General features: G+C 32.9%; 1 non-coding gene across 1 annotated transcript; it reads right to left on the bottom strand.

The window, feature by feature from the left end:
- Window positions 1–3,024: 3,024 nt before the first annotated feature.
- Window positions 3,025–3,131, bottom strand: LOC139860691 (small nucleolar RNA R71). The gene has a single exon (XR_011763319.1). It is a non-coding gene; the product is annotated as a small nucleolar RNA R71 (small nucleolar RNA).
- Window positions 3,132–12,334: the final 9,203 nt, after the last annotated feature.

The raw sequence follows: 12,334 nt of genomic DNA, 5'->3' as shown, positions 1-12,334 counted from the left end.
CTTAACGACTCAGTTAAAATGTATATACATGTAGTGTTTTAATATGTATTCATACACTTTTTAAAGACTTCAAGACACTTATCAAAATACTTCTACTTAACAAAAATGCATACAATTACATCCTCGTTCAGTTTCATCAACAATTCTACTCGTATGCACCCGTATTCGTACTCGTACAATACACAGCTTTTAGATGTATGTACTATTGGTATATACACTCCAATGATCAGATCTTAGCAGCCCATGTGAGTTACCTAACACATGTGGGAACCATCATTTGGCAACTAGCATGAAATATCTCATAAAATTACAAAAATATGAGTAATCATTCATGACTTATTTACATGAAAACAAAATTACATATCTTTTATATCTAATCCATACACCAACGAACAAAAACACCTACAAACACTTTCATTCTTCAATTTCTTCATCTAATTAATCTCTCTCAAGTTCTATCTTTAAGTTCTAAGTGTTCTTCATAAATTCTACAAGTTCTAGTTTCATAAAATCAAGAATACTTCCAAGTTTTCTAGCTTACTTCCAATCTTGTAAAGTGATCATCCAACCTCAATAAATCTTTCTTATTTACAGTAAGATATCTTTCTAATATAAGGTAATACTCATATTCAAACTTTGTTTCAATTTCTATAACTATAATAATCTTATTTCAAGTGGAAATCTTACTTGAACTTGTTTTCGTGTCATGATTCTACTTCAAGAACTTTCAATCCATCCAAGATCCTTTGAAGCTAGATCCATTTGTCTCTTTTCTAGTAGGATTATCCACAAAACTTGAGGTAGTAATTATGTTCATAACATCATTCGATTCATACATATAAAGCTATCTTATTCGAAGGTTTAAACATGAAATCACTAGAACATAGTTTAGTTAATTCTAAACTTGTTCGCAAACAAAAGTTAATCCTTCTAACTTGACTTTTAAAATCAACTAAACACATGTTCTATATCTATATGATATGCTAACTTAATGATTTAAAACTTGGAAACACGAAAAACACCGTAAAACTGGATTTACGCCGTCGTAGTAACACCGCGGGCTGTTTTGGATTAGTTAATTAAAAACTATGATAAACTTTGATTTAAAAGTTGTTCTTCTGAGAAAATAATTTTTCTTATGAACATGAAAATATATACAAAAATCATGGTTAAACTCAAAGTGGAAGTATGTTTTCTAAAATGGTCATCTAGACGTCGTTCTTTCGACTGAAATGACTGCCTTTACAAAAACGACTTGTAACTTATATTTCCAACTATAAACCTATACTTTTTTTGTTTAGATTCATAAAATAGAGTTCAATATGAAACCATAGCAATTTGATTCACTCAAAACGGATTTAAAATGAAGAAGTTATGGGTAAAACAAGATTGGATAATTTTTCTTGTTGTAGCAACGTGAAAATTGGTAACAAATCTACATTAATCATATCCTAGCTAACTTATATTGTATTATACATGTATTATAATATATTATGTAATCTTGGGATACCATAGACACGTATGCAAATGTTTTGACATATCATATCGACCCATGTGTATATATTATTTGGAACAACCATAGACACTCTATATGCAGTAATGTGGGAGTTAGCTATACAGGGTTGAGGTTGATTCCAAAAATATATATACTTTGAGTTGTGATCTAGCCTGAGACGTGTATACACTGGGTCGTGGATTGATTCAAGATAATATATATCAATTTTTTTCTGTACAGCTAACGTTGGACAACTAGTTGTAGGTTACTAACGAGGACAGCTGACTTAATAAACTTAAAACATCAAAATGTTTTAAAAGTGTTGTAAATATATTTTAAATATACTTTGATATATATGTACATATTTGTTATAGGTTCGTGAATCGACCAGTGGCCAAGTCTTACTTCCCGACGAAGTAAAAATCTGTGAAAGTGAGTTATAGTCCCACTTTTAAAATCTAATATTTTTGGGATGAGAATACATGCAGGTTTTATAAATGATTTACAAAATAGACACAAGTACGTGAAACTACATTCTATGGTTGAATTATCGAAATCGAATATGCCCCTTTTTATTAAGTCTGGTAATCTAAGAATTAGGGAACAGACAACCTAATTGATGCGAATCCTAAAGATAGATCTATTGGACCTAACAAACCCCATCCAAAGTACCGGATGCTTTAGTACTTCGAAATTTATATCATATCCGAAGGGTGTCCAGGAATAATGGGGATATTCTTATATATACATCTTGTTAATGTCGGTTACCAGGTGTTCACCATATGAATGATTTTTATCTCTATGTATGGGATGTATATTGAAATATGAAATCTTGTGGTCTATTGTTACGATTTGATATATATAGGTTAAACCTATAACTCACCAACATTTTTGTTGACGTTTTAAGCATGTTTATTCTCAGGTGATTATTAAGAGCTTCCGCTGTCGCATACTTAAATAAGGACAAGATTTGGAGTCCATGTTTGTATGATATTGTGTAAAAACTGCATTCAAGAAACTTATTTCGTTGTAACATATTTGTACTGTAAACCATTATGTAATAGTCGTGTGTAAACAGGATATTTTAGATTATCATTATTTGATAATCTACGTAAAGCTTTTTAAACCTTTATTGATGAAATAAAGGTTATGGTTTGTTTTAAAATGAATGCAGTCTTTGAAAAACGTCTCATATAGAGGTTAAAACCTCGCAACGAAATCAATTAATATGGAACGTTTTTAATCAATAAGAACGGGACATTTCAATCCAGCTCATCCAGAATAGCTGTCAATTTCACGGATTACCGAATGACGATCCAAATTCTCACCTTGATAAATTCATATCTCTTTTGAACTCCTACAAACAGCCAGGGATAGGACAAGATATAGTCCGGCTATACTTGTTCCCCTATTCTCTCACTCATCATGCTCAAACTTGGTTTGAAGGATTGGAAAAAGATTCCATCGCGTCATGGACGGAGATGGCTACTAAATTCCTAACCAAATATTTCCCTCCTTCTAAATAAACCAAACTGAAGAATGACATCATTAACTTCAAACAAAGTTACGATGAATCTCTTTACACCGCATGGGAGCGTTTCAAAACCTTGCTGAAGAAATGCCCTAATCACCAGCTAGAACGGTCAGCCCAAATCTGTACCTTCTACAATGGTTTTACGGTAAATCATAGGACGACGATCGATGCAGCAGCTCAAGGGAATCTGATGAACCAAACCGCAGACGAAGCATGGGAATTGCTCGAGAACATGACGATGCATCATCATGAATGGAACAGTGGTGAAAAACCTTCATCATCTGCCCCACTCTCTGCACTTAATAATCAAACGGAGGCCATCAAATCCCTCGCGGATAAGATGGAATCTCTTGCCAAACAACTCGGAGAATTGAAGACGCAGCCGCATCAGGTTAACCAAGCTCAGGCTTGTGTTAATTGTACTAACCCGCAACCTACTGAAGATTATCAAGTTGAGTATGAAAACCCTGATGGTTCAGTCTGTTACGTCCAATACCCAGCTCGTCCACCATATCCCGAATTCAATCAACCACCTAGGGTTAATCAATTTCAGCGAAGTGATGAGGTAGCGGAGTGGTATAAAATAGTTATTAATTTTAGTAGGAAAATACTATTAAATACGATACAATTTTACACAAGATATTTATTTATTTAGAGAACGGATATACTTAAACCTTGCTACAACACTTATAGGCAGTGTACCTAATCGTACAGTAGTGTAGTTTTTAGTAAGTCCGGTTCGTTCCACAGGGAATCTTTTTAAACAAAGCTTAACGCTATATTAGTTTACTTTTATAGAAATACACATATATATATAAGTAATATTATTATTATAAAGGGGGGTTTTTACCGTTTAATGACCGGTTTGTCGATTTTAAAACTTTAGTCGCAGTTAAAACCTAATGTAAAATATTAAATAAATAAAAGACTTAATTTAAAGCGTAAAATAAATAACGATAATGAAATTGCAATAAATAAAAGTGCGATAAAATAAAATTGCGATAATTAAAAAGTACGATAATTAAAAGTGCGATTAAATAACAATAAATAAAAGTGCGATAATTAGAAGTGCAATTAAATATAAAATAAAGGAAATTAAATATGAAATAAAAGAATTATGCTTATTTAAACTTCCGTAATCATGATGTTTGACGTGTTGATTTTAGTTTTATGCCCATGGGTTAATTGTCCTTTGTCCTGGATTATTTAATATGTTCGTCTGGTTTTTGTCCATAACAGTCCATCAGTCATAAATATAAAGTGCGAGTGTCCTCGTCAAATTATTCTTATACCCGAAGTTAAATATTCCAACTAATTGGGGACTTAAACTGTAACAAGATTTTAATACTTTGTTTAATAATTACACCAGGATGTCGACTGAGTGTAACCCAAGGTTTTAATATTTTGTTATCAATTATACCAAGTGTCCTTGTACATAATTTCACCCCTGTTTTAATTATTCTAGTGGCTATTAATCCATTCCCGTGTCCGGTTAAATGAACGATTATTTGTACATATAAATACCCCGCCCATCGTGTCCGATCGAGTGTATATGGTAATTTATAGGGACGCCCAATTGTAAATCTTTATATTAACATTAACAAACTATCATTTAGTTAAACAAATATAAAGCCCATTAATAGCCCATAGTCTAATTTTCACAAGTGTCGTTCTTTTGTCCAAACCCCAATTATGATACAAAGCCCAATTACCCAATTTTATTAATTAGCCCAACATCATGATTACTTCGGATTAAATAAGCATAATAATAACTTAGCTACGAGACATTAATATAAAAAGGTTGAACATAACTTACAATGATTAAAAATAGCGTAGCGTTACACGGACAGAATTTCGACTTACACCCTTACAACATTTGCTAACATACCCTTATTATTAGAATTATAATTAAAATTAAAATTAAAATTAAAATATAAATATAAATTTTTACGTAGTATTATAAGAGAAGAAGAAAAAGATGATATTTTACGATCAGAATGCGCGAGCTTTATAGGGGGTTTTCTGAATTTGGGGCTCCGCGACTCGCGGCATTTTTGCCTTCAAACTCCGCGAGTCGCGGAGTTTGCAATTACAGCTCACTCTGGTTTGGAGTCTTTCTTGCCGACGGTTTTTATTATTTATTATAATATATAAATAATTATAAGAATTATTTAAATATTATATTATATTTATGTGCATAGTTGACTTGTAATTTTTAGTCCGTTGCGTCGAGCGTTGAGAGTTGACTCTAGTCCAGGTTCCGGATTTTCGAACGTCCTTGCGTACAATTTAATATCTTGTACTTTACGTTTTGAATCTTGTACTCTTGTAATTTCGAGACGTTTCTTATCAATAATTGGAACCTCTTTGATTGTCTTTTGTACTTTTGAGCTTTTTGGTCGTTTGCGTCTTCAATTCGTCGAATCTGTCTTTTGTCTTCACCTTTTATTATTTAAACGAATATCACTTTTAAATAGAACAATTGCAACTAAAAGCTTGTCTTTCTTGAGGAATAATGCTATGAAATATATGTTCGTTTTTAGCATTATCAAATATTCCCACACTTGAGCGTTGCTTGTCCTCAAGCAATATCGTCTTGAAATACTAGAATCACTTCTTTATTCTTCACACTTTGTACATCAGTGATTTCTATACGGCGGTATAAACAATGGTAGTAACGATATGGTTTACAGTCCCACATGACTATAAAAATTTAGATCCATTAAGGAAATTGGATCTTTATGAAAACATTTGATCTTTTGAAAATTAAATCTAGTTTTTACCCTAGATAAGTTTTCCGGGATAACCCTTTACCGGTGTTTGCAAAATATTTTTGTGGGTTTGGTGGGTTTCAGATTTGAAAATTTTAGCTCAAAACTTATGGTTTTGTGTCACCCACTTGCTAACCTTGTATTTGGAAAGCAACATGTCCAGTTTACTTGTCCCGTATATTACTTTTCGGTAAACTACCGTCCGGTTGTAAAGGAAAGCGTTTGAACAAGCAACTGTTAAGGCAATGTCCCCTGACATGCTTTTAATTATGGTCTATAATGTGTCGGACGCAATTACTATCCTTGGTAGGAGCAATAGTAAAGCTCACCCTTATAATTTTTCGGTATGGCACAAGGTCCTGTCTTTGACCACTATGCAACCACCGTTCTTACGGTTGACACCCGATTTAGTTCAGGTGACCTAATGAATTCCAGGTGAATTTCTAGGATTTTACGTTCAATGGTAATGAACGCATTGAAAATAGGGTTTTCAGAAAACAAATTGGTTTGTAATTTTGATCAAAATATTTTCTCGTTCAAGCTCGAGTTTAGATATCATTGAATTCCATGAGTTTGTAATTCTCAATCTTTAAGGTCAATCTCAAGGATTGAGTAATATCAGGCTTAAAAGCTGATTTTTGATCTTTTAAGGAGATTATCCTTTCTGGGGATCTGATTCATTAGTCTTATCAAGCTAATTTGCATGGTGCCCCCCATTGTACGAGATAAATCCTTCTCATGGTTAGGATAAATCTGACCACTTGGCGACCCTGTTTAATGCTGAGGTCCGTGGATTTTCTGCTGATTTTAGTGATGACTTTTCTAGATTTTTCGTCAACCTACAGCTGGTCTGGACGACAACTTCATGACCTAAATCAAGAAGCGCGTGTCTTTTTCGGAAGACTTTACTTCCTTTTAATGATGGAATTGATTCATCGTGTAGATCCATCTTTCCTTTTCTTTCTTCGGGTAAAACAGTTTAGTTTAGTCCAAAGCAAAAGTATTTTCAGTTATTTGTTACAGAAATATGTGATATATGTTTTAGATAACTTGGTAAATTTTCCCACACTTGGCTTTTATTTTCCTTTTTATCGTCCTCTATTCCATTTTAAATGAATTTTAACATTTTGGCTTGTTTCTCAATTTATGTCCTTTCCGAGGTAACAATAATTTCGGTGTTAAAACCTAGTTTTATTGTTCATAAATATGTATAAACATGATTTTGAGTTCATTTAATTGAAAATTTTGAAAAATTTTACTAGAATTGGGTAGTTAGTATATAAGACTAGGGCTGTTCTTTTTTTATCAGAGAGCACTAGATTCTAATACAACTACTGCTTTACTAGTATTTTTAATGGTAACCAAGTGTTTAAGATAAAAATTTTAAAATCCGAAAGAATTTAACCCCTTCCCACACTTAAGATCTTGCAATGCCCTCATTTGCAAGAAATCAGTAACAATTTAAATTATTGAGGGTGATTTGTGTGAAAATGATTAAATTTTTACCAAAGTTTCCAAATATATTGGCGTTTGTTTGCTGAATGATAAATGGTGCACATCATTTGTTCATTCCGTCTTGTTGTTATTTCACATATATTTTGCATCTTGTTGTCAAAATTAGTTGCTTTTGCTGAACTTAATGCCAGTCTTTGAAAATGCGTTGTTTTACCCTGTTGTGTACATAAGATAAACTGCAAACATATATACATATTTTTGAAGTTTGGTATATTACCCCACATTCAAAAATTATTAAAATCTAAGAATAAAAGTTAGACAATTATAAAAACTATTACAATATTAACAAAAGTATTAAACGTATCAATCATTACAAATTACAAAATAAATAAAAATAAGTATACTAGGGATGATACTGGTACAAATAGGGGTTCCAGGCATAACCATAGGTGCTATAGAATGCTTCGGCAGGGTTATACGTAGGATACGGTGGCTGCATCTCTGTAGACCAGGGAGGGAAGATGGGTTTCGGTGTAGGAATATAGTTTCTACCTATATGTTGGCAATGAGCTATGATTTGGTTCTGATGAACTTGCCAATCTTCAAATGCTCTCTGTCTAGCATTTTCGTACTCCTGAGAAGCTATAAACCTTTGCATTTCTTGCATCTCATTCCCTCCTCCAACATTACCTTGCTGTTGGTTTCTCTCAACCTGTGGATGTCTACCATGGTATGGTACTGCGGCATTATTTCGCCTTTTCAAAACTTTTGCACCATTAAACCTATAGTATCGCGGGGTTCTGGTTCTTCTATTAATAATCCCCCCCGACTTATATCCACACCGAGATATTCACCAATCAAAGTAATAAAAATACCACCTCCTATTATGCTATGCGGTCGCATCCCCCGAACCATAGCTGATAAATAATAACCCACACAATATGGTATACTTACAGCGCTTTGTGGGTCTCGAATACACATATGGTAAAACAAATCCTGTTCATTTACTTTTTCCTTGTTCTTACCCCTTTGTGTAATCGAATTAGCTAAAAACCTATGAATCACTCTTAATTCGGCTCTATCTATATCCAAATAAGAGTAATTTCCCCCTTTGAAATGGTGATGGCTTGTCATTTGACTCCACACACCGTGTGTATCAAAATTTTCATCTATCTTTCTACCATTTAGTATCAACCCTCTACAATCGGCAGATGCTAACTCCTCAGGCGTATATATACGTAAAGCCTGAGCCATGTCTAGTAAAGACATGTAGCGCATCGAACCGCCTAACAAAAATCTAATAAAAGAACGATCGGTTAAACTAGCTACCCGATCATTCAACTCTATACTACACAACAATTCTTCACACCATACTTTATATACAGGTCTACGCATGGTGAATAAATGTACCCAGTCATTAAAAGTAGAATTACCATACCTCTGTACAAGTAATTCCCTAATTGGCCCGGCCAATTCTACAGCTTCTAAGGGTCCCCATTCTATGACCCTCGGTACCTCAACAACCTTAGAATGAAGAGTATGCAAACCCCTTTGATATTTTGGATAATCTATCCAAAGTCTGTCAAATCTCAGGTTCGGGTGCAACTCTTTCAAGTGCATATCAGAAAAGGTCATGACTGGATGAGGTATATCCTGCTTGTAGTAGTTATCCACCTCCTGTTGTTCCGCGTTCTCAGCAGGAGCATTGCGGGCTTGGGATGAAGATTCACCCCTTTCAGTCTGCAAAACACATCAAACACAATTTTTGTGCATCCAAATATGCATTAGTGTCAGCAAAATCATCAATCAAAATAATTACAATGACATGATCAATTTATATTCAACTTAAGCTTATTTTCATATTTTCATCAAATCTACACTTTTTCAAATAAGCATATACGAAAATGTTCGCCAAGTTCATAAGCATTCAACTCAAATAACATGTCAAAATCATCATTACTAGCAATTAAACAAGTTTCAAATGGCATTATCTCTCAAAAATCAAGTTCATGAATTTTAGACTTTGAAAAAGTCCACTTTAATTCTCAAAATCATGTTTAGGCTCAAAGTTTGGATCATTTAACTACCTAAACATGTTACACTACTTAATTTAGCAACAATTCATGACAAAAATCGGCCATAACCTGTTTATATCAAAAAGCCCCAAATTTGCTCAAGAACACAAACCCTAGATTATTCAAAATTTGAAGTTTAAGGCTTCTAATCATGTTAAATAGCATCAATCTAGGTTATACAAGCATAATACATAAACAATTTAAGCCTAATTATACTAAAAAGCATCAAAATCAAATTGGGGAAAAAATGGCTCAAGAACACTAATTTCGGATTAAATGGTGTTTAGGTGTAGAAATTTACCGTTTTTCTTGAGTAATTCCTAGATAGCATCCTTCTCAACATGATTTTAGTAAAAAATTTGGTGATTAACGGTTAAAAATTGTGATTTTGGGGTGTATTTTTCGGGTATTTTCGAGCAGTTTTCGCAGTGTTTGTGTGTTTTGTGGGTTGGGACTGATCTGTTTCAGCTATATTTTTTTCTGTAATCCGACCCCTCCGCGAGTCGCGGCATTTAAGCCTTCAAACTCCGCGACTCGCGGAGTTTGCTTTTTTTTTTTTTTTAATCATTAACTTATAAAACAATTAAGTACTTAATTTTAAAATTTTGTTTCCCTTATTATTTAGGACGAGGTCGTTTCGGATCGATGTCCTAGTCCGTCCCTCGACAAAATTTTAAAATTTGTCTTTTTGTAGCGATTGTTTTAAAAGCTAAGATTTTTGGGGTTTTTTAATATTTTTGGCATACTTTAATTCAATGAGATTAAAAATAATGATAATAAAAGTTCTCGTCCCTCTCTCGGGTAAAGCAATTTCGGTTCAAAGACCTAGTCTTCAACTTACGACGAATTTTAAAAATCATATTTTTAACTTAATGAGATAAAGTAAATTTTTGTTTTTAAATTCACACAACTTAAATATAAAATTCAAAATTTATATTAAAAATTCACACCAAACTTAAAATTTGAAATGCATAAAATTAAAATTTCATATTTTAAAAATTAAAAATTCACACCAACTTAATTTAAAAATTTATAAATTCATACCAAACTTATATTAATTTTTCAAATATTTACAATTTTAAATATATTGTTTTTACAAAGTTTACAATATTAATTTAAGATTTAAATATTAATTTTAAAAACATGGTAAAAATAAAATTAAAAATCTTTTTGGCTTTTTATCCCACTTTAATCAATCAAATATTATCAAAAATATGCGCCCCTCTTTTCGGTAAAGTAATTTCGGTTCCAAAACCTAATTTAACTCATGACGAATTTTTGAAATATTTTGAGTTGATTGTTTAAAGATATTTATACCTTAAGAATAAACGTTAAATTTCGCAGTGATGTAATAAATTTTTGAATGATATCAATAATTTCGGTCGCCAAACCTAATTTTATTCAATACCAATTTAATACTTTTTAGCGAACAAATTAGCGTTTATTATCAAAAGGTTAAAAATAAAAAAAATAAAAATAAAAACTGTACAGACATACCTGTGAAATAGATTTCTTAATTATATGATCTATCCCATTCATAAGATAGTCGGTTTAATTGGTTTTCCATAGCTATATAGGCGTAACCTCGAGCATTCAGTGTCTTTTCTTCTAAACATATGAACGGTCCGTCTCTGCATAAAGTAACAAATTCGGTATTTGAATAGGTTTGATTATTTGAACATTTACCTCCATGTGACCATTTTCCGCATTTGTGACATCTTTCTAGGTGTCGTGCTCTTCTTTTCGCTGCGGATTTTGATTTTCCTTTACCAAATTGTAACTTATTATCTTCGCATCTGGATTCTTTTCTAACTCCGTCCATTCTTTCTCTGATTACTGATACTAGTTCACTCGGTAGTATGTCATTATTACGTTTAGTGATCAAAGCGTGTAGCATTAGACCATGGTTTAGTTCACAGGCAGTCTTCATTTTGTAAAAACCTAAAAAAAATAAAAATTCAGAATGGGGGGAGAAGACTAGTTCTTTAGGGTCTGCTAGGGAAAGACCATTCGGGTTCCATTTTCGAGAACTATATGAAAACAGACAATCTAACTCTAACAGAAATACATATTATCCTTTAAAGACTTGATTCTCCCCACACTTAGTTAGCTGTGGTGTCGAAATTGTGATTAACTTCGTTGTCGACTTTCATCGGACCATGTATGTAATGTTTAACTCTGTGACCATTAACTTTAAATTCAATCCCATTTGAATTTATCAATTCTATCGTTCCGTATGGGAAAACTCTTTTGACTATGAATGGTCCAGACCATCTTGATTTCAATTTTCCAGGAAATAGCTTGAATCGTGAATTGAAAAGAAGAACTCTGTCTCCTTCTTTAAATTCTTTTGAACTTCTGATTCTTTTATCATGCCATTTCTTCGTTATTTCTTTATAGATTAACAAATTTTCGTATGCTTTATGTCTTAGTTCTTCTAATTCGTTTAGTTGACTTAATCGTAGACGTCCAGCTTCATGTAAATCAAGATTACATGTCTTCAAAGCCCAAAATGCTTTGTGTTCAATTTCTACTGGAAGATGACATGCTTTTCCATAAACAAGTCTAAAAGGTGTGGTTCCAATTGGAGTTTTGTAGGCTGTTCTAAAAGCCCAGAGTGCATCCTCCAATTTAATGGACCATTCCTTCGGATTTGATCCTACGGTTTTCTCTAGAATACGTTTTAAAGCTCGGTTGGTATTTTCAACTTGTCCACTTGTTTGTGGATGATATGTGGTGGAGATTTTATGAGTTACTCCATATCTTTTAAAAACTTTCTCAAGTTGATTATTACAGAAATGAGTACCCCGATCACTTATTAAAGCTTTCGGTGTTCCAAACCTTACAAAAAGACGTTTTAAAAAGTTGACTACAACTCGTGCATCGTTAGTTGGGAGAGCTTGTGCTTCCGCCCATTTAGATATATAATCAATGGCTACGAGTATATATAGATTATTATGAGATTTTGGAAATGGACCCATAAAGTCAATACCCCAAATGTCAA

Source organism: Rutidosis leptorrhynchoides, chromosome 7, assembly GCF_046630445.1.
Source record: "Rutidosis leptorrhynchoides isolate AG116_Rl617_1_P2 chromosome 7, CSIRO_AGI_Rlap_v1, whole genome shotgun sequence".
In the NCBI taxonomy this organism is placed as follows: Eukaryota; Viridiplantae; Streptophyta; class Magnoliopsida; order Asterales; family Asteraceae; genus Rutidosis; species Rutidosis leptorrhynchoides.
Note: the sequence above shows the minus strand (reverse complement) of the source record. Positions and strands in the feature narration are given on the sequence as shown.